This window comes from Lepisosteus oculatus, chromosome 13 (assembly GCF_040954835.1).
Source record: "Lepisosteus oculatus isolate fLepOcu1 chromosome 13, fLepOcu1.hap2, whole genome shotgun sequence".
In the NCBI taxonomy this organism is placed as follows: domain Eukaryota; kingdom Metazoa; phylum Chordata; class Actinopteri; order Semionotiformes; family Lepisosteidae; genus Lepisosteus; species Lepisosteus oculatus.
The window spans coordinates 21,727,942-21,751,651 of NC_090708.1; the positions used below are offsets into that span (position 1 = coordinate 21,727,942).

Genomic DNA, 23,710 nt, shown 5'->3' on the forward strand with positions numbered 1-23,710 from the left:
TGCGGAGCTTTGTTGAGCACATTGTATCTGTCTATTTATCCGATTCAATGACAACTTTCGAATATTATGTGATTCGACAAGACAGCTGCATTGGTCTTTTTATATTATAAAAATGATTGACTCTTATTATACAATTGGCATTATGCAGAGCTCCATAAGAGATAATCCATTGTTTGTTTTGTCATGGCTGTATTTAAAAGAGAAAACATTTACATACAGGTATATGTGTCAGGACCTTCAGGAGGCTTTCAGTCAGCATTAGAGTGAAATGTACCTAATATAGCTTTATATGGACATCCATCTTATTCAATGGAGACTTTTGACTTCTTGGTTTCCCCTTCACTGGTCTTGTGAATTCACAGGGAGAGTTACCGACTGCCAATACAGTAGTAGCATAGTCAGCAGGACAGGAGCAGTGAACTCTTTGGAACTAACAACTGAACATTTGAGCATCTGTCAGAACATATTTAAAAGCGAATGTGCTTAAAACTAAAATTGAACGAAGAATAAAACTAGGTAGACCTTTGAGATGAGGAGTAATGTGCACCATATAGCAAAAGCAAGTGTGGAGTTATTGTTAATCAGAATTAGTTGCCCTTGCACCAGCTACACCAGCATATTTCTCAGAGCTCCTCTATTTGTTTTCTAAAGTTGAACAACTCAGATAATGTTATAAAAAGGTTGCAGATTTAATTGAAGAAGTTTGTTTTTCTCCCATGAGGTGAACAGTGATGCATATTGTTTCAACCTTTGACATACTGTATAGTTACTTATTCTAAATAAGAGTACTGGACCAAAATGTGACTTCATTATTTATCAAGAACAGACTCCTCTTAACAACTGGTTTGTTACCGGTGCAGTAATCATTCTTGGTCGATGCAGAAGTAATGACAGAGAGTGATTAGTATTTACAGGAGGGCGAGCAGTGCACTGTAATATCCCTGACTGCAGGAAGCTGACTCTCAGTTATGCAAGACAGTTATAAGATGGGAAGAACCAGCGAACTCCAAAGCAACAATCAATCACACTAGAGGCAGGAGCTTTCGCTGATCATACATTTCCATGATGCTGAAAAACTAATAAGGTGCTGTGTTGAATAAATCAGATAAAGTGAATTAAAGAAGAAAGAGGAATGTCTGGAAAAACTTTGTGGATATAGGTGATAATTCAGACAAGTACATTTACACCTGAAGATGTAAATTTAGGAGGCCCAATTAATATGGATTATCCCATCAAAATAAAAGAAAATCATCAGTTTAAGAAAAATATTTTATGAACAATGCAAGAAATGTCTGAAATGACAGTGGACAATAATGCAGAAATATTACTGTAAGTGCTTTCACTGAGAGCTACTGGTAGTGCCTTCAGAAAGCATAGAATTACATTGGGACTTTATGAAGGTTTGGAGCAAGGAACTACCGCAAAAGTACAGTTTGTACAGTGGAATACATGGTTAAATGACATAAATGACATATCCAGCAGCCATATCACCCTGCAACACACACCTGGCAACCCACTGATGCTAAGCAGGTGTGAGCCTGGTAAGTACATGGATGAGAGACCTCCTGGGAAAAACTAAGGCTGCTGGAGTGTGTGGGTCCTACTGCCCCAGTATAGTGACGGGGACACTATATTGTAAAAAAAGTCGCCATCCTTCAGATGAGATGTAAAACCAAGGTTCTGAATCTTTGTGTTAATTAAAAATCACAGAGCGTTTCTCGAAAAGAGTAGGGGTGTTACAAATTTTCCATTGGCCCTTACCAATCATGGCCTCCTAATTACCCCCTTCTCTGGATTTGCTTCATTACTCTGCTCTCCTCCCCACTTATAGCTGATGTGTGGTGAGCGTTCTGGCACATTATGGCTGCCATCGCATCATCCAGGTGGATACTGCACATTGGTGGTGGTGCTGGAGGGGAGTCCCCATTACCTGTATAGCACTTTGAGTGGAAATAATCTTACCTTTTTTTACTAATTTACTAATCTTAAGTAAATTAAAATAGCTTTCATCAACTAAAAGAAACAACAGTAATCACAGACTGATTAAATTAAACAAACTGAAACTTCCTCTGCATCCAGCGGATTCCTGCACTTTCTCTCTCTACTTGCACTGTAAAGTAACAAGCAATAAAACTGTCAGTAAGCCTGTAAAGTCATCTCCTGTCATTCCCCATGCCGCTGACACAGAACCCGAGGTGTTTGTTACAATACAAAAACAAGACCACGTTGAGCTCTGGTAGTGGAGGTAGGAGGCAAGGAGAGGCCCACTCACTAGTTAGATTTGTCTCGTAAACATACAGTAGTCTGTTGTGCTGCTAATTTGCAAGTTATGCTTTACAACTTTTGGCTTGGTTTCATTCTGCTCTGCTCTTCTTTCATCCAAGACCCCGTCAGCCAGATTGAATTGCGAACCAACAAACTCAGATGGCATCATCTGATTGTAGTTTACATGCTTCTTAAAACTGAACAAAATCTTAACATTGAGATTTCTCTCAAAACATGCAGTGTTAATGAAGGGAGGATTCTCTCAGGAGAGCTCTGCTTTGTTATTTATTCATTTTATCTTGAGGTTTTGTATTGTTCAGTGTGATTGGCCAGCATGGAGGACTGGTGGTCAGCACTGCTGTCTCATGACTTTTAGGTTCATTTATAGATGTGCATTTCACAGCCAGCAGCCATATCACTCTGCAACTCACAACTGGCAACACACTGAAGCTAAGCAAGTGTGAGCCTGTTCAGTACCAGGATGGGAAACCTCTTGGGAAAAACTAAGGTTGCTGCTGGAAGTTGGTTAGTTGGACCACCAGGAGGTGCTCACCCTGCAGTCCATGTGGGTCCTAATGCCCCAGTATAGTGATGGGGACACTATGCTGTAAACAGGTGCTGTCCTTCAGATGAGATGTAAAACCGAGGTCCTGACTCTCTGTGGTCATTAAAAATCCCAGGGTGTTTCTCAAAAGGAGTAGGAGTGTAACCCCTGGCCAAATTTCCCATTGGCCCTTACCAATCATGGCCTCCTAATAATCCCCATCTATGAATTGGCTTCATTTCTCTGCTCTCCTCCCCAATGATAGCTGATGTGTGGTGAGCGTTCTGGCGCACTATGGCTGCCGTTGCATCATCCAGGTGGATGCTGCACATTGGTGGTGGTGGAGGGGAGTCCCCATTACATGTAAAGTGCTTTGAGTAAGTGTAAGCAATTATTTTGATTATTTATAGAAGCGCATTCTCCCTGGAGTTTGTCTCCAGGTGCTCCAGTTTCCTCTCACCTTCCTAAGACATTCTGTCTGGGTTAATATGTGTCTCTGAATTGTTCTGTATCCTGGAGTCCCATCTAGAGCATAATGCATAGTCCCACCTTGTTCCTGTGCCTTTGGGACTGGCTCCAATTTGCCACAACTCTTCCCAGAAATGAGTCGCTTTTTTAAAATGGCTGCATGTATCACCTGAATCCATGCAAAGAAGAGCTTTTTGGGGATAATGGATGCGTCTTGGAATCTGCTTTCTCAGCTGGTTAATGAATAGCTGGGAGATAAACAGGTGGCTGATTCATGGGTCTTGGTTAAGAAATGAGGAGATCAGCTCTGGCTTAACCCTAGTATCGAGCAGCTGAGGATGAAAGCCATGCGAGAGACAGGTTTGGACTTGACTAATGGAACAACAGCCTGGTTATGAAGGCAAGGATATTGCAACACCCCCCTCCCCCAACTAAGTTTAGTGAGCAGAAAAATTGCTGAAAGGGGGGTGAGATGGAGGACAGAGGGATACTAGTGATGAATGCTGGGGAAGGGACATTTGATAATCAGACTAATAATGAGTTGGACATGGTCATCCCTCACCCTCAAATTTCAATTCTAAACTCCATTTAATGTGTCAATTTTTTGTGTTCAAAACAGAAAGAAAAAACAGTTTACTATAAAGATCACAATGAAACACAGTGGATACTTGTATTTCATGAAACATGAAAAGCAGGCACATCTTCATTTTGTTTCACAAATGTTGCACTGTTGTGCAGGAAAGAAACTAACCTAATAAGAAAATTCAATAAATGCTAATGTTGCATCTTGCGGAGCAGCATCCTTTTTGACATAGCTCAATATTAGTGCTGAGAAATAATCTGCTTTTATTTATTCCATTTTTGCTTCTTTGTTTCTTTATTTTGAGAAACAAGACTTTCTTAGCCTTCATTGTATTGTGTAGTGGTCTAAAATCTAATATTATAATAGCAATTGATTCATGATGTCTTTCTATTAAACACCACTTTAAAATTGTATCTACAAAAACAGGTCACAATTCAAGGAACCAAAATCATAAAAGTATTCTATCACGGTTTGTACATAGACGTGCCAGCATGCCTATCAGAGAGGTACTGTAACATTACATTTCATCTTAGCGATTAAGATAAATGTTTAAGATGTTGTTCATGTCTAAGCAATATTTTTTTCCTAATATTTTGTTCTGCTAATATTCTAAAGCAATGCTGTTTTTTTCTGTCCATTCAACTTACACAGTCCCGTTTGTGCATTTCCAAAACTGCAGGAGTTAATGCATTGCAGATAATAACAAGTAGGGATTGAATAAAGCCTGCTTGAGGCTGGCGAGTCAGCTTCTGTGTTAGAAATTCTCCTCAGGTTTCAGATAAATGTATCTTGCTCTCAGGAGAACATGAACAGTACATTGCTATGGCTCATTCACACTGAGCCTTGGTAAGCGAGACAAGAGAGGTAAGGAGAGAGTTATTTACAGAAAGGTTGTTTTGACATTTAAAAACAAAGATAAAGTTTAAATGCTTTTATATATAAGTGATAATTTGTTGTTATCAGCACAGAACAGGTTTCTCAGAAAGAAGATGGACGATTGGGTTTCTTCATTCCAGTAGGAAAACATTAATGTAAGAACTTGATAATTAATTTTGGAGCAACCGAGAACAGTTTTGTTTCAGTTGTTTCTTTCCATGGGACATCCGTGTGTCGGGCTGAAGGTTTTGCTGCAGCTCATGTTTCAGAAGGACTTACAGGATGCTGAACCTTAGACCTCAAATTTGAGTCAAAATGTGTTTTGAAGTAGAAATACCAAACATCCTGCTTTCTAGAACAGCTCAGGGGTTCAAAGCAAATACCTGTACTCTACAGGACTCTGTTTTCTGCAAATGTTGAAAATGAAAGGTCTGACTTGCTGCTCTATTACGATTATTAAACACAGTGAGTGATTGACAGTCAGACATACAGTAGGTGTGTTCATCATAGCCAGATGTACAGGGGGTCATTCTTATTTCACCACTGCCTCGTGTCTTGTCACTGGGGAATTTCAGCACTGGCTTAAGGGAAGACTCCAGAAGGTCAGTATTATAATTTGGCGCATTGAGGGCTGGTGATTTGATTTATTGGGTTCTCTGCATGTCAGTTTTAAATATGTGGGATTTTAGTAAGCACTGCATATGTACAAAAGAAAAAAGATTAACTGCACAATTGAGTTTGCTTTACTGGTATTTTAATTTCGAGCTTTAACAAAGAGTTAAAATGTGAATGAAGGTTGTTTGAAAATATCACATGCTTTAAAGAAAGAAACCTTTTTTTGAATTAGCACATTTTGCTTGTTCAAGTTATAGCCACTTTGGCAATAACCTTAATGCCACTGAATAATTAGTGAAGAGCTTTACTGCAGTGACAAAGGCACTTCTTCGATAAATTGTCTTTCACTGCAGTTCATGCTTAAAACAGGGATAAATGGTACATTCTCGTCTTGGTTTTATACATAACATGAATCATATCAAAACACTGGGTTTAAAAACATTGTTTCTGAGTGAAAAACACATTTAGGTGTTTTTTTACATGCTCCAGAAGAATATTAATTACATTTTTGAATGCTTTATATTCTAGTTATATTCTTAAGTTTATAGGTGTGAGAAAACTCACTTTCCAGAATTACAAGAGGTGTATTACTATTTTAATAAATGACCTGAGACTAAAATACAAAAAACATTGCTGCTAAAAAAGCAGAAAATTTTATCTATAAACACCCCTGGTTTATTTGATTAAAACAGAACCTCACCAATCATATAAACTGATTTGCCAGTGCTGCAGTACAGTACATGAATCAGTCACTGCAGAGCTGTACTAATAGCAAAGTTAAATAGGGAATGACATCAAAAAGCAGTAAAGTATGAATAGTGAATAATCTAACCACTTTATTCAATCCAGTGCTAATCGGGTTATTGTCTTAACCTAGGATATTGTACAGTATGTATTTTAAATGTACATTGCACTAAAAACTGAGATGTTCACTGAAATGCATTACAATAGCAATTGCATTTTAATTCATTCTATCATTTACTTTAATGGAACTTCAGCTGTTCTTTAGTTAAATCATTATCAAACATTTTGAAAGTCATTTTTGCATTTTGCTACTTAATTGGCAGATTAAGATGATTAGCAGATCTAGATGTTGACAGATATACACTTGACAAGAGTTTTTGGATCTGACATTGATTTTTTCAGTCAGATCAGGTGTTGCAACATATTTTGAATGATAAGAGAATATCTGTGACAAATGTCTGCATTTGATTCCAAAGCTTTTCACAGAAAGCTGGGTGCAGTATTTGCAGCTTTGTTCAATCTGCACTACACAGTACAAAGTATCATTCTTGGAGAACAATCTTTCGTTTTGTGGTCTAACACAGATTGGACATGACCAACAAGTCTCTCTGGTCACCAGAGAATGAAGTTCAACATTCAGAACCAATGGGAGGGCATAAATCACTGGATCTAAGAGCTGAGATAGTGAATTGAATACAAATCTAATCATATATACTGTACAAGCACGTACCACTGTAGTATAAACTGTCCCATGAATTAATTCCACACTGGAATTCTTGATGCACTGAAAGCAAAATTATTATTTCATAGCATAATTATTATTTCTTCAATTATGGTCTATGTTGCTAATAGACAAAACAAAACATCAAATCATACCCAATAACTGAACATTTAAGAAAAATTGCTTTCTTTTGGATGACTAGGAAATTAAACTGCTTCGTATATACAGTAGTACACTGATCTTTTGTGTTTGCTTTAAAGATACACACTATGATGCTGTGTAGTTAAATTATCCATGAACAATCAGTTTAGTTAACACAACCCATAGTTGTATCTTACAGACGCCCTTTCTTTCATTCAATCAGTGTACATGGAACTGTATATGTAATCATCAAGCAATGAATAAATTAAATTGCATGGTGCATATCACTGTTGTGCCTTTGAAATTACTCCATCTGGGGCAGGAATGGTGCAGGAGATATTTATTTATGACAGAAATTATCTGGGTTTTGCCATAAACTTAAAACATTTTAATCTCCGTGAGATTTAAAACTATGGTCCTATAAAATTACTATACAGTATATAATGTCCTTTTCACAGTTATAAATTCCTCTGCAATATTACCCTCAACATATCTAGGAATAAAACCTACAATTCTGTGTAAGTTAAAAATGACTTCACTGCAGACTGGAACTCTCTCCTGCTCTGTACAAGAGCAACACACTGTCTTAACCACAGGACTGGGGATTGCAACTGAAATTAACTGTAATTGTAATATGAGAAAATTGAGATTAGCTGGATTTGACTAACCTGTATCAAATTTCACCAGCACATGTGCTGTATGCCAGGCAACATACAGTCACTAAGATTTACTTTAACTTAAATCTTTAAACACCTGAAACAACCCTGTCCTCCCCTCTTGGGGACAGTAAGAGATTAAATTAGATTTGATTACATGTATTCTGCCCAATAGTCCCTTCAGTACATTTGATAGTTGTGTCTGTGGTACTGAAAAAAGGATGTAGACACAGTTTAAATTGCGAATGACAGCTCAGGACACCAGTCCTTTAATTTTTTTTTAGCCAGAACTAATCCACTGCACCAAACGTAGTAGTCCTAAAATGTACCATCCCAGCTGTTGTTAAGCCCTGTCCTTGGGCACTGTTCTGTAAAATACTATTGCTGTTAACTTAAGGTTCTAGACTGGAACTGGGAACTAAACAGATTTTCAATATTCTGCCTAGATTTTCTACATCAATAAACTCCCCAGCACCACGTGTATAAATGTACATACACTATATAGTCCTTTCTAAATATTAATAAATGTTCTTTCTAAATGTTGAATAGATACTTGCAGAATGGAAGAATTTTAAAACCAACAGCTATGAAGAGACCAATGAAATATGACAAATGTTTTAGTATATTTTGACTTTTAGCAAACTCCTTTTCAAAATTAATTCCTAGGAGGTGGCAACTCCAGTCTGGTATTCATTTCTTTGTTTAATTCCTAGAATGAACTATAATTTTAATTAGAAGTTGGATCAACTGTCTTAATTGTTTTTATGTCTTAATTATTTGCTAATTGAAAAGTACAAGAAAAATCCTTCAGAACTGGATTAGCCCTTCCCTGTTTCAGTGCATCTGTGCAGGATCACAGTGATATAAGGCGGTGTTGTGCAAAATATTTTACTGTTATTAATGCATTTTATTTAACACATATTTAATACATAGGAGGCATAATACCAAGCATAATATACAGAAGAATCAAAAGCTGCAGTAACTGGTTTCCTTATTTATTGCAGAGCCTCATTTGGATATTCTTAAACAGGATAGGTATTTACTGTATACCACAGTTGCAGGCATGTTGTAGGGGTCAGTGGACACTGTGTTATGGAATTTTGTTAATATTGCACTGCAGTCTTATACCATAACTGACTTTAATTTGTCTTTTATAACTCTGCTTTGGAGATGAGTCTTCTTGTTCCTGAAATTAAGTCCTGTCACTTTTGTTATTTGTGTGGAGCAAGAGCATTAGGAAGCCCACCAGTTAACTGTTCTCTTTCTCTCTCTTGCATAAAAACGAGATGATTTGTTTCACTTCAGCTATTGTCATTTTTGCAAAGAATTCTATAGACTGTTGTTTTTGATTGACATTTTATCATGATTAAACATTATTCACTTCAAGCCATTGAATCTGTGGATTGAGGAACTGACAATTCTTTTAAAAGCCTTTGCATTATTAATCTTAATTAGCTATGAAATCACTTCAGTGTATTCTGCAAGTGTCACTTCTTTTATTTGCTCTGATCCCAGTACAATATTTAATACAGTTAACTAAATGTTAATTGAATAAATGATTCTTAATTAGAACTCATGTTAGTTACAGCATGTGAGGCCCAAGCACAATTCAACAACTTCGTGGTGAGGTGAGACAGTTGTGCATTCAGTGTACAGCTGTGCATTCAACATAGTATAATTAGTATGTCTGTCATAATTTGTGGTCTGAATTGTGATATGTGTAGCAACTCCTGATCAGATTTACTCATTTTATTATATTTTCACATAATTGTATGTTAAATATTCTTAAATGTCTTTTGTTGGTTTTAATTTTTGAGGCAATATGTTAATTTTATTTTGTCATATTTTACAACTCCTAAGAAATTTGACTCAAAGTGGTGATATCTTGATCACGAAACCTAGTTGCAAAATATTATCTAATATTATTACGTCTTGAGAATTTCTATCCCTCTGTAGAGATACAGTATATATGCTGCAAGACTCTTCTATGTTATTTCTGATATACTAGCTTCTCCTAGTTTTATGTTGTTTGACAGTACATATCTGGTCTTATTTAGCTATTGTTAAGTAGAATCCAAACAGTGGTATTTTGTTTAATTAAATTTTTCACATTTGGATCATGTTCTGGATATCTCAGGGAATACGTTTCTTCACTTTTTCATATTTGATAGTATATGGATGTTCTCACATAATATGGTGAATCTATGTAAATCGTAGTTTAGAAATAACATGTAAAGTACACACAGAGATATACAGGGTATTTTGCCTGTGATAAATCACTCTTAAACGGTTTGAAACCACCACTCATTGCAAATTCAAAAGCTGTTTTAGCTTAAAAGACAAGGCAATGAAATTTGTTGTTTAGAAACATCAAGAGTTTGACATACAGTGTATTCTAAATCCAAAGTAATGTAATAATAAAGCTATAATAATAGTTTTGCCAGAATCTAGCAGTGATTGCAATGATTCGATTTTATTTTCTTATAGGTTTCTTATAGGTGCATAGTTGATTTATGACACTGTCCATGTAAAGTAATATCAATTTTTTTGCCATAGTAATGATGATAAATATTATGTAAATATACAGTATTTCAGAATTACTTATAGAACTGGAAACAGGAATGATGCGTAACACTATACAAGTGCTTAGTGAACCAAGACTTATTTATTTTTCTGATGCATGTATTTTTACTCAGGTTTGTGGCGGAATGTGTATTGAGATTTATTAAGATTATTGCTCCAACAGTCCAAAAAGTTTTTATTATTTGTCTATCATTTTTTTAAAGCACAATGGCTATATTAGACATCAGAGTAAATTAAAACATACTTGTCCGATAACCCTTATACAGCATACTGTATATATAAAGTATAAAAGTGAAGATTCTCTTCTTGCATCTGAATTCCAGCTGTATTTTTCTATTTTTAGAAAGAACAGAATGCTTCCCTTAATCAATGCTCTGTATTGGGTATTAACTGTAAATTAGAATTAGAGAGCTCACAATAACAAGAATGACATCTTATCTCTGCTTCTGCAGGACCTTTCTTAACACCTGTTGTCTTTCTGCTGACTTTGGGGTTTATAATTTAAACATTTAATTGAACTAAAACTAAGCTTTTTGCTGTTCCCCAAGTTCTATAAAATACTTTTGTACATTTATTTGTTTATGAGCTGTTCATACCCCATTAACTAGACATTTGTCAATATATTGACAAATGTTGGTCACAAACATCAAAATGTGAAATTTTGTGAACAAAATTATAAACATTGTTTAACATAATCAGCAGCATCTGGATATATGCAGTTTAAAACATTTAAAAATACATACTTTTCCTTGCATTTAACTGCATGTTCCGCCTACTATGTTTGCATGTGTGCTAAGAATCATCCAATTTAGTTCGAAGTATAGACAAATGGGATTCTGGGCATGTGCAAGGCACTGAGGGAAGGATGCCATTAGTTTGTATCACCCACTATTTTCACAAAGAGTATCAGAGTATCACTAGCAGAATTTGTGTTCTTTTCTAAATGCAGACCATTGTTCACAATAAGAGAAAGGGGTAAATGTCAGAGTTTATGTCTGTCTGTAAATGGCCTCCTGTATCTATGTCAAATTTAAAAGTCACATTGACAGTATATCCCATAAATTCATACTGTATACTAATTGTGTTGCAATTATTCTTAATGTCTATTGCACAGTGTGTCGTACACATACAGCTATGGCTCCACAGGATCAAAGCTCTTATCATTAAACTTTAGTACTGAGCAAGTGATGGTGTCTCACTCAGAACTGTTTAAAAAATTAAATTGAATTTTAGAGTATAAATCGCATTCCAGATTTTAACATTCAGTATACACTCGAGATGCTGATTAAGATGATTTATGGTCCTGGATCTGATGGCCAAGATGGACATAGAACAAAGTGGATCTATCACAAGAAAAACCATTCAATTATCTCAATTCTATGTAGAACTTGTGCTGAGAATTATTTCACATTATTCTATGAGGAGAGTAAGAGAGAAAATGACCTATCTTGGCCATAACATCCAGCCAACCAAGAAGGAACAGCTGATCTCACTGTTGCTTTCCTATTCTCACCTGTTTTGTTGTCAGTATGTCTTCATGTCAGCCAAGCATATATACTCTTATGAAGGTAGTCCACAATCCCATCGCAGAGGTAAGTGAAGTACATGTGGAACAATCCAGTATACAAAAACGGTTCTTCAGTTTTTGTCTTGTTCTTTTAGTGTACTTTGGAAAATGTTTGGATTTGAAAGATGTACTGTAATGCACCTACTGTAGAACAAGAACAACAACTTCTCTCTCAAAGACAAACAACTTAGCAATAAGTCACATATATTGTTTCAATAAAGAATAATGTTGGAGGTATTTTAGTGTAGAGACGATATAGAGTTATTGTTAAATAAAAAAGATAACATTACAGAAGAATAATATCCATTATGGAATGAAAGATAATATATGTTGTAGTTTTTGATAGTATATTAGGGCAAGCATGAGGTGTTTTGCTTTGTTAAAACTTGCAGATGTTCAGAGCTGTCTTTGCCATTTGATTTTACTCAACATCCAGCAGAAGAGCTCTTCCACTATTTTGGCTTTCAGGCAAGAAGAGCTTAAACCGTTTCTATGGAAACTGATGCTATAGGGATGACAGGCTTTACTAATTGTAATAATATTCTTTGCCGACATTTTGCTAAATAGAATCTTAATAGAAACTGTGTGGTTCTTTCACATACATTTTAAGATGATGTTGTTTATGGTCAATTTTGAATTTATTGAAGCTAACATAATTTTTGAGTAGTAGTATTTATGTGAAGGGGAAAAGTACAAATTAAATGCTTCTGCGAAACAGAAATGGTAACAGCGATGCAATGAACATATTAGGCCAAATTGTCCTATGAATTGATTTCCTGTAGTTTTTTCCTCTACCGACCCCTGTTTTCAGGGTTATACCATTGTTTAAAATTCACAAGTTAGGGAAAATTATATTTTTGACATATTATTGTAAAATGTTGGCAATTATTTGTTATTTTAATAAGTGTGTGCAATTTATCCACTGTTTATTATTAGTATTTTCCTACAGATAATACTGCTTCGGCAAATACAGCTTTTCTCAGTATTGTCTGTTAGTGTAAAATCATATGCAGCTCCCTTGGGGGCAACTCAGGGTTCGGTTCCATATGTTCATCCTCTTGTTCTGTATAGGGATTTGACTTAAAAATCAATGTCTGCAAGCTTCAGATCAAGAATCATTCAAATATAACTCTGATTATGCACTTTAAAACATTTCAAATTTGTGGATCGAGACAAATGTCTCTTATCTTAATAAAACCTTTATGAAATAAAGGATTGGTTAATCTGTTGCATCATGTTGAAATGTGTTTAAGACTGATAACCTCACATTTGTCAAAAAACACAATAGAGTACATTTTTATGCAAATTGTTTAACAGTTCTCTGCACAGAAACAATGCTGTTAAATGAGTAGATCGTGAAAACAATTGTTTTGTGGCTGGTAAAAATATTACTATCTATTACATCATATTTAATTTAATACTACTGAAACTACTGTATAATAGTATTTTTGTTCCCATTCAGAGAAAATAGGCAAATATGCTGAATATAACCATTTAACAACAGTACTTATGACAATATTTAAAAAAAGGCTTAAAAAGAGAACTGCCTGATAGCAAAAAGACTACACTTTTGGCTCAGTCAATGGTTAATCATATTTAAGCACCATCATTTATTTGAGAGAATCACAAATTACCCAACAGCTTCAAAAAATTCACGAGTTACGAGTTCATTTATTCTGCAGAGTCGATACTATACTGGCACTCAATTATTTAGTTATGAATGTGACGGTATAGTCATCACTTATTGATGCCTGCTCCTGAGGTACAGTTTCATTGTCCTAAAGCGAAGACGGCTGGCACTGAAGAAACCATGATGACTGTGAGTCAGCAGGAACTCAGACTGGAATAAAACCTTGAAAATCATTCTGATAAAAAACAATAAATGAATGCTTCTCAACTGAATACCTAGAATGAAAATGGATTTTTTAAATCTGTCAGCATTTACAGGATCCACAGCTGAAGTCAAATCATCTGAACATGTAAGTGTAATATTCTTCTGATTGCAGTTGATGGCTGCAGTTAAGGATCAAGGCACGGAATCAATGACTAACTCTAGTTCTGTGTCTTTAGCTCTGGTGGGCCATGGAAAGATATCCAGGGCAAAGATGGGGCCTGGGAAATATGTTTTTTTCTATTGTTTGAATGTCTCATGTCTCAGAATAACTCATCACCATGGTGAGCAGCAGATTTTATATTGCAGTATAAGTACATGAAATATATATTGCAATATAAATATAATTAAACAAAGGCATAAAATAACCCTATATTTATAAAATATTAGACTGTGAAAAAGTAACATTTTCGTTACTTACGATTGCTTATGAAGGGGTTCGGTTAACACTGAATGTACAGTATATAGCCACAGCATCCAGGCTCATTAGATCATTCTACCTCTTCTTATTATTTTGCACACAAACACACTTTTAAGATGCAAGAGATTTCTGATGTTTCAGATAGATCCCAAAATCACCCCTGGCACAAGATTTCTGCTTTTATTTATGATAAAATAAATGTAGCGCCTCCTTAAAATGCAATATACCTTTTCTTCTGACTTTAGCTACTAATTGCTTTCTAGTTGTGTTGTAGAAATAAACTAGTAGAAGTATAAACTGTATAATGGGCCTCTTTTGTATGTGGACTTTTGCTTAATGATAGAAAAATCTAAATCAGATAATACCGTAATTCAACTATTCAAGTTCAGTACATGAAAAAATAATACATTTAGAAGCGAAAAATGCATCTATCAATCCAAACATCTATGAAAGGCTCGTCAACAAAATCATTTTAGATGGAGAGTACTTGAATTGATGGTTTTGAGTAACATCTCCCCTCCCCCAGTCCACTTCAACAATCTGGGATTTGTCCTGAGCTGCAGTTTTCAACATTATACTGCTAAATCCTCTTATCCCACAAAGTTTTTTGATTTTTTCAAGATTATAAGGATTAAGAGATAAAGTAGAGAGCTTTTGCCTGATTGTAGGTTGTCTGTATTACACTGTATATTATTCTCTAAAGACACAAAGGAGACCTGAATATTCCTTTTTTACAATTAAATATTGTTTAAATTATTGTTTATAACAATATAAATAACATTTTCAAAATGTATATTGTCCCCTGATCTTTTCCTTAGGAATAGAGTTGCTTTCTGAAAGCAATAATTTTTCAATTCCTAATTTTCCAAATTGAAAATAAATTCTGTGGAAAACAGTTAAATTCTTATCACAATTAGTGTTTATGGTTATAGTGAACAGAGTTGGTAGAGATAATTATTGAGGATTTGTGCATATATATTGAAACATCAGATAAACATGGTTCAAACAAGTGTCATTTTACTTGCACGCAAGTTATGCTGAAATATGAATGAAAAAGATTAATATCTGACTCCAAATTCTAAAATGCTAGGATATCTGCAGCAATGAATCAATAATTCAGTATAAAATGATTATGGGAGCAACTATTAGAATTAAATAAAATGAATTCCTGAAAAGCAGCCATCACAGAGGGTCTTTGAAATTAGATGTAATAAAAGAAAAGTTCCAGTTTACCCCTCTCCTTACACTTGAACATTAAAAACAAATACTGTATAGGATCGAATTTTTCATCAGTTCCCCAAAGAGACCTGTCACTTTGTTTTCTTTTAAAATCAATATTATTGAATAATCCTATATTTGGAACAAAAATTAGATCCAGCATCATCCAGATCCAGCTCCTAACTCCTAGCCACCTAATCAATACACACTTTGATAACTACTAGTCATGACCAGATATCTGAGGACGCATCATTCACCAGTCACCCATCCCATCAACACATAATGTTACAAAGCACAACATATACATTTTAAACAATAGTATTATTGCCAAACAATTAAAGTAGAATTGTCATTTTTTTTAAATCCAGTGACAAGATAACATAGGAACCTTATCCTTCTTTGTTTTTTAGTCTCATGAAGTCTGGAAGTACAGAATATTAAATTTGAGTTCTACACTAATAACATACTGTAGTTATTAGATTTGCTTGAGTCTGAATAAACTGGTAAGCCTTTAACCATTATAAAGCTGTTTTTTAAGTAATAATGTAAACTGCTGAACAGTTCTAAAAATGTCTGTCATTTGAAATCAGAATAATATATTGTTATGAATATTACAGCAGCATTGTAAAAAATGTTGGACATAATATTTAATGAAAATTCTTTTCTGCTTTATCTAATTAGAAGAGAGGACATTATTTTATAATCTTACAATAGATTTTGAGGCATTTCTTAAGACTTTATAATAGAAGAAGAGTAACATGAGGCAGGGACATGAGATAGCCTTTACCATATTTCTGTGCCATATTTTGTACTCACGTGAATTAACCCCTTCTATTGTTTTTTTCTTCTGATCATTTGTGGTGTCTTCAAGTTTATGAATTAATAATAAAAGTAATAATAATAAATGAGACCACAGCAATGTTTCGTAGCAAATGGAGCCACACAGATTTCATTATATATTCTGCTGTGGTGCAGTATGTTTTCATGCGGTGTTGCCAATTTCTTATTTTAAGTAAAATTTTTGAATTTGTTCAAAGGGCAAATTGCTAATTACTCTAAAATACAAGTAATTTTGCTTTCACCCCTACTAAAGTACATTTCTTTTGTCTGGTATTATTTGTGTTGTCCCCTGGACTCCCAATTTAGACATAAATTGGCAGCCATCAAAATCGGTCAGCATTGCTACTGTCAGGTCAACGAAGCATGTTCTGCTTGTAATTTGTATGAAGGTGTGGCCTGGCTAACTTTTTCACTGTAATAGAGCACTTATGTTTATTCACTAGAGGGTGACAGTATTCTGTAGGCAGTTAGAAAGCGAACCGCTAAATTGTATAAATTGTTAGTTTAACAAACAGTGCACTTAATTCAAAATTTAATTGAATGCCAATTAAATATTTTAAGCACAATGCATTAATGTTTAAATTACTGTCCAGAATCAGTTGTTGAACAGGACTTTATGCAAGCTTCTGATTACATTTTCAACTTAGTGAATACACATTAAGAAATAACACAATGATAACTCCACATTATATATAAACTCTGAAGTATCTAATTTTCTTAAAATAAAATTATTTTATTCTAATTTTTAATATCTTATTTGAAAAGGGGGGACAAAGAAAATTGAGAATTTGCTTCAACAGTTGAACTGAGAGAGAACTTTAGGTAGCCATAGCATCTTTAATGACCAATCAGTCAGGACCTTGGTTTAACAACTTGTCAGAACAGTGGCACCTACAGCCCAGTGTCCCTGGTTACCATACAGGGACACTGACCTGGAATATGTGGTCCAATTGAAAAGTGGTTTTCCCCGGAGGTCACTCATCCCAGTATCCCAGAAAGGCTCAGACATGTTTAGTTTCTGACACCTTATACAGTACGTTCAGGCTGTGAGGTAATAAAGCGTAAATAAACGTAATGTTATCCAATAACCCTTTTCTTGTTTACCTAACGTGCATCTATGATTGGAAGGCTTGAAACCTAACACAACATACTCTTTGTTTCAGAGACATCTGTTGTTGAGTGAAAATATTCACTGCTGCTGTAATCCCCCCAATCTTTTCTTAAAGAAAAGTGCTAAAATAATTAGAACATTTTACCAGCTTTGCTCTTCAGAGTGGCACTCAGATTATCAAACATGGTGTTTATAGTGTAGCAATTGAATTAGACTGGCTCATTGCCTCCATCTGTTAGCATCTTGGTCATGCGCTTTCACACAGGTCCAGCTGAGGCTCATATACTGGCTTCTTCCCATGTCAGCTGTTGAGAATGTGGATGCCTGTTGTTAAACAATCTGGCCTTTAGGAAGCACTTTGTGACATCCAAAGGGCCTACTTCCAAAAAGCTTACCATCTGCCTCTCCAGGTTCATGTAAAGTAGACTGTTCGGCAGTCTCTTCAACTATATATAAAATATCTAGGGAACCTACAGCAGATAAAATGTCCCTTATGTACAGTACAAAAAGCTCCAGAACTCCTTCCAATAGTTATCATGGTATAGGATCCCATAGAAAATTCTAGCCTATTTATTTTTTCTAATCTTCAATTATTTTATTTTTTTTTAATGGCACTGCTTTTATTTATGACAAAGACTTCTTTTGTTTTAATTCAGAAATTAATGGAAATGAAAGTTTGAAAATGAAGAACCAATTTTTACTGCATCCAAGCAGTAAATCAGGAATCATGATCTAGCGATCATGGCATAAATTCATGTTTCTCAAATATTTTCCTGTTGTGTCCCACTTTAAAGCTGCAAATATTTATCCCCTCTACATTCCCACCCCTTATGGTTAAAATTTTGACCATCCTCTTGCAGTATTCCAACCCCCCAAATATTAATGAGTACCTGTTTCTTAACAAAAAGCTAGTTAAATGTGTATGCTTTGGTAATGTTGCTAATATGAGTGTCTTCTAATGAGAAACTAATCAACCCCTGACCTGTTTGTGCAGCATGCTAAATAATACCAACACATCCCCACTTACCAAATCAGCATGAGTAGAGTAACTACTTTTGCTGAGAGAGCTCTTGAATTAGTGATACAATTTTGGGAACAGAAAACTAACCCTGACTCACTGTCAAGAGTGATATTATAGAAAATTAAGAAAGACTCTTACAAATGGTAGTATCAGGTCACCCATTATATCACCCAGGAAAATGTTCTCACATACTGTACAATAAAAATCAGTTAAATTTCTGGTTTGTGACCCAATATTTTAAAATGTTGTTTATTGACAAATCAGTAAGATGTTCTTTTTTAATTGTTTACAACCATGTCGTTCTTCTAAGACAATTAAGAATGTGCAATACATCTTTACCTGGACTACCTGTATATTATTAAATGCATCTTTGTGAAATACATTCCTGTTTATGTGCAAAGAAATTGTGTTCTCAATGTACCATTGATACTTTTCTACCTACTTTTCTATTTCCCAAATTATTTGTTTTTTTCATAATATAAATGTCACAAGTCAAGAAAATAGTTAAAAGATATACATTTTCTTGATATTTTTTCTGATGATATCTGTCATTGCATAGTATTTCTATCATGGTGCTAATGTTACTGAAGGTCAAATTCATAGGACAGCATGGTTGAGATGGTATACTGCTGTAAGGGATACCATTGAAAATCGCACCCTGTGACATGTTTTGCTCTTATCATAACACCTAGGACAGTATCAGTTGTGTAAATTCCTGTCCATTCTTGTGGGTGGATTGAAACTGTGGTTAAGGTTGGAATAAACTAGTTGGTCATTATTATTTCAACAGATGTGTATAAGTTCTCCACAAGATGAATATTTTACACTTTTAACCATGTGTATGTCAGAAAATTACACTTACCATCACAAGACGGCAGTATACTTGAACCTTTCTGGTGCAAGAGGTGAAAAAGGTGAAAAAGACTTTAAATGAAAATAATAAGGATGCCACCGATAATGAGTTTACAGTCTTCATTTTCTCAGGTTACATTTTCTCTCCTCCAGCTTGTACAAATAAGAAAATATAATTGGAAAGACCAAGCTTGCTGAGAATCCCTTTGATTTATTATTTGTGATGAAAAAACTCAGTTTGCTTTACATAAGGAGTATGTGTTATACTGGTATGTGTGTAGTAGTTCCCTGATGGAGGTCCAAAAATTAAATGACTCAGTAAAAACACATTTCGGAAAATAATGGATGCACTGAATTTCTCTTGACCCATTTAATTAACACTTCAAACAACACAGTAGTATGAGTACATATTGGTTGCATAGCAACATAGAGATTCAGCTCTTTTTGTATGGCTATTTGTAAATATCTCTGAAACACCGACACATTGATTTAAAAAATGTAATCTAATCAAAGTAGTAACCAAAGTAGTACATTAGTAGACTTGTCTCAATATGTTCCTTAAAATACTGTGAAAAGGAGGGAAGATAGGCCTAAGATCTGTACAGTATAATAATGCATAACCTTTTTTACATAATTAATATTATACCAGTGCTTGATAAGGCTTTCAGTTCTAGCAGAACAGCCATAAATATAGAGAGTTATCATGCAATTAGAAGTACAGAGCCAGCATAAATATCACACAGTAGAAATCATGTAAGCTGAAGGAGCTGGGACTCTACACTGAATAGATGAAATCTTACTATTGTTGGATATCTCCATAACATAATCCTGAGAGCTGCAAATCTCCTCAGCGAGTAAAGTCATTCAAACATCAGATCAAGGTAGAACTACCACACTATCTTCCAGGTATGGAGCACTTGCAGATTTGCTCATTATTTGATGTGTTTACATCTTTCACAATGAGGCAAAATTGAAATGTTGCGCCAAGTCTTGAAATGTCTCACCTAGAAACACTGAAGCATTAATAAACTCCAATTACAAGAATTAAGACATAATTATAATCTCTTCTTAACAGAGGGATTTGCTTTTTACTAAATATCACAATATTGTTTTCTTCTTCTGTACTGTAGATCTTGGTCCACCTTTTTTACCATTATGAGCTACAGTACAGCATACCGCCTATCCCTATTATTTGTTTTATACACAGAGTTTGCTTTCCCCTCACTGTGGTTGTCCCGGTGATGGATTTATTTCATTCATCCAAATCCTCCTTCTATCTAAAATACAAGATGCAATGTGATTCATCCAGAGCTAAGTCCATCACTTTTACTGCACTGCTGCTATGGACCTGGATGCTTTGATATTTTTATGCATTAATGCATTTTTTGAATATTTTGTCATTGTCATTTGAGGTGCCAGAAAACAAGTGTATCACGAAACCTTTCCTGCGATGTTTGTTATTTGGCTTTGACTTCGACGTCAGACTGAAAGTGGCAGAGGCTGAAAGAGGTTTGTAGTACTTGTGTACGAACTGAATGTACACCTTGAATGTAATTCAAGAATATCCATGAATGTACTGTAATAATTATTGAAAGAAGGTCTGTTCCACCTGGTACAGCTTGTATCACACGTTATCAAATTATTGCAAAGATACATCTGTCTTCTTCAGTTCTGTTCAAGAATTATAACATTGTCCTGTGCATGTGACAAAATGGTAAATTAGAAAAAAAAATGTATCCTCTTCTCCAAAAAGCTATAAAATGTTCTAATAGAACAATAATGTAAAATAAGAGTTTGATGATGCAACAAGAAAATATCCAGTATAATAAGGAAGGCTGTGGGTACATTGTGGGTACAATTCTCACTATATTTGTGAGTTGCTGTAAATCAAAGTAATCAAAACCCATATTTATGGGTTATTCATCTTGTACTGATTACCCTGATATCACTACCACCATCCTTACAAAACCAATGTTTGACTGATATGAGCCACTGCTATTTATAAGTGGCTCACAGACATACCCAATGACAGAAATGCTTAATAATCTGGTCTATGAAAGTGTACGTGCTTCAGACTGATGTTAACTTGGGAGTCTGACTTCTTCATTAGGCTGACAGCTTTGTCTTCTTCAATGTGTGCCAGGTAGGAGTGACAAAAAATTGCTATAGACAGCTACCAATGCAAATAACAAGGGCCTTATTGAAAGAACAAAAATTATGAATGAAAAGGTGATTAAAAAAGGAAGTTGTTTTCTTACTGTGGTGTCACAGTGGCAGGTGCATCTCATGTCATTTAAAGGAAAACCATCTTGCCTAAGGGAAAATGGGTAAATGTGAGTACATTGCAATTCTGTAATTACAGTAACTTTAAAGATCAAAATATTCTTTAAAGATCATTTCCTTGGCCTTTTACTGTCTGGCATTTTTTTTACTGTTCATTTTCACAAAAGCCATCACATATATTTTTTAACCCCAAAAAAGTTTCAAATGGACTTTATGAGGGTTCTATTAAAACAATAATTGTTTTTCTTGTAGATCTTTTATTTCTCAAGAGTCCCCTAATAAAACTATTTACATAGATTTCAAAACTACTTTGATTTTAATACAATTTTATTTCCATCTGCTGGAATATTTTATATTATGCATATACAGTATTTAATATTATGCATTTAGAGTATACGAATGGGACTTCAGTGGATCCTGTATTTGGATAGAGTACATAGTCAAACTATCTATTTGCTTGCTTGATCATCACTAATTTTCTGTTTATTCTTGGCCATGTACAGAAAATAAAAGACAGGTCCATAACAACATACAGTACATGTTTTTAAGAAACTTTTTGGAAAATATTGTATCCATAAAAGTGTGGGAAAATAATGTTATATTTTCAGTTTACCCCCAGATAATAATTCTAATGTAAAAATGTCTATGAGTTTAAGTGGCTGTTACAGCTTTAGGTTCTTATCTATAAATATGTTTAGCAGTGATGATTTCTGATATCCAGTAGGTGCCTTTTCTTAGAATGTACAGTAGCAAGTCAGAAGGCTATGAGACGTGCAATTTTAAGTCTTAAAGACTTCTACTTTTTCAGTCAAGAAAACTGTGCCGTCAGAAGTCTTTTTATGGGATTGCCTTCAACTTTATTAATGTTTAAGTTTCTTTCAAAATGAACTGTAAGGAAGCTGCTCTTTTAAATTAAAAGGCTTTTACACTGAGGAATAAACATTCCAGTGAAGCCAATTAAGCAATTTTCTATTTTAGCAATTCGCCAATCCTTATACTTTGCATTTTATACTTATAATTTGGGGGATTTCATTACGTTGGACCTAAAAGTCTTGGGAATATATTGTGGCACGAAGTGTGCAGACAACAAACAAAAAATATTTTGCCTCAGTTAGCACCTGGAGTTTATGCTAGTGAGCCCTGAAAGAGAGAATGAAGAAATATTTTGAAAAATCTCCTGTGTTTATATCTTTCCAATATTATTCACTCTGTTCTTTGGGTACACAAAGTGTTACAGAAAAGCTGAGCCTATTGCTGCTCATCTGGGACTTAGTGGCTCCATGACTCACAACATTTATGAAAATTCAGTGACTCAGCACTCATGCCATGACTTGGAGGCTTGTTCCATCCTCCCACAAATCTAGATTGTGTCAGTATTCTGTCACTGTATTCTAATACTGATAGAAGATTGGAATCTGGAGAAATGATTCACTTTGATTTGTCTGAAACACCAAGCCAGTGTAATTTTTTGGTGCTGCGGTATTACAGATCCCAGCTGGTGTAGAACAGTAGTTCTCAGGGGACCACCCTTACTTCTGGAAAAGTGATTTTACTTCAGGAAAAGTGATTTTAATTTTCTATACCAGGTGAAATTTTTAAATGTCCTTAAAAAAAAAGTCTGAAGTTCGACATTAATATCAACCCTGTGCCTGTTATGCTGGGGTGAGCGAAGGCTCGCAGTCCTCAGTCTCCATGGCAACCAGCTGCATTCACACAAGGAGTCGAACACCTCCCAGGGTTGTAAGGATTCAGTTGTGCCACTTGTCCCAGCCACCTGCATCCAGTTAACATCGTCATAACTCAGGGATAGTCAGTTCAAGATATTTAAACCATGATCTGCCTAAGGACCATTGCCCTGCCATTGAGCTTCTGTATGGTTCTCGAACCTCGCTGCCACTTGGCACCCCCGCCACCCATTGTCACTACATCCCAGCACCAGAGGCATTGTGCCGAACCTTCTGGCTACCACCCTTGCTTGGTGGCACAGCCAACCTGCCCTGCTCTGCCCTACTCTGCTCTGTTAGTTGTACTCGCCTTCAGTTTTGAATCAGGCCAATATCGCCTATCCCAATCGGCTATCTCTGCCAGCTCTTGTAACTCCTCATGCCTTTGCTGGGCTCAAGCACTTGGATTCCTCAGCCTGTCCAGGAGTTGCGGCTCTTTCCATCTAACAGGCATGTCATAACAGTGCTACTTCTTGAGTTTCTGAACTCCCCTCATTCAGGTGTGTCAGCTGAAATATAATTAATATGACTGAAGCAGAAGCTAAACAAACTAATACTCACTGAGGGAGTGTCTGATACATTGTCA

General features: G+C 35.2%; 1 protein-coding gene across 4 annotated transcripts in view; it reads left to right on the plus strand.

Annotated features, from left to right (window-relative positions):
• frmpd4 (FERM and PDZ domain containing 4) overlaps positions 1 to 23,710 on the plus strand; it is a 106,689-nt gene that overhangs the window by 36,846 nt on the left and 46,133 nt on the right. Inside the window, exon 1 of one of the 4 annotated variants that reach the window (XM_015361450.2) lies at positions 13,637 to 13,742. The exons of the other annotated variants lie outside the window; for them this stretch is intronic. The gene's annotated coding sequence lies outside the window, so the exon portion shown is untranslated. Of the gene's footprint in view, positions 1 to 13,636; positions 13,743 to 23,710 lie in introns of those variants that run through there. 4 annotated transcript variants of the gene reach the window in all.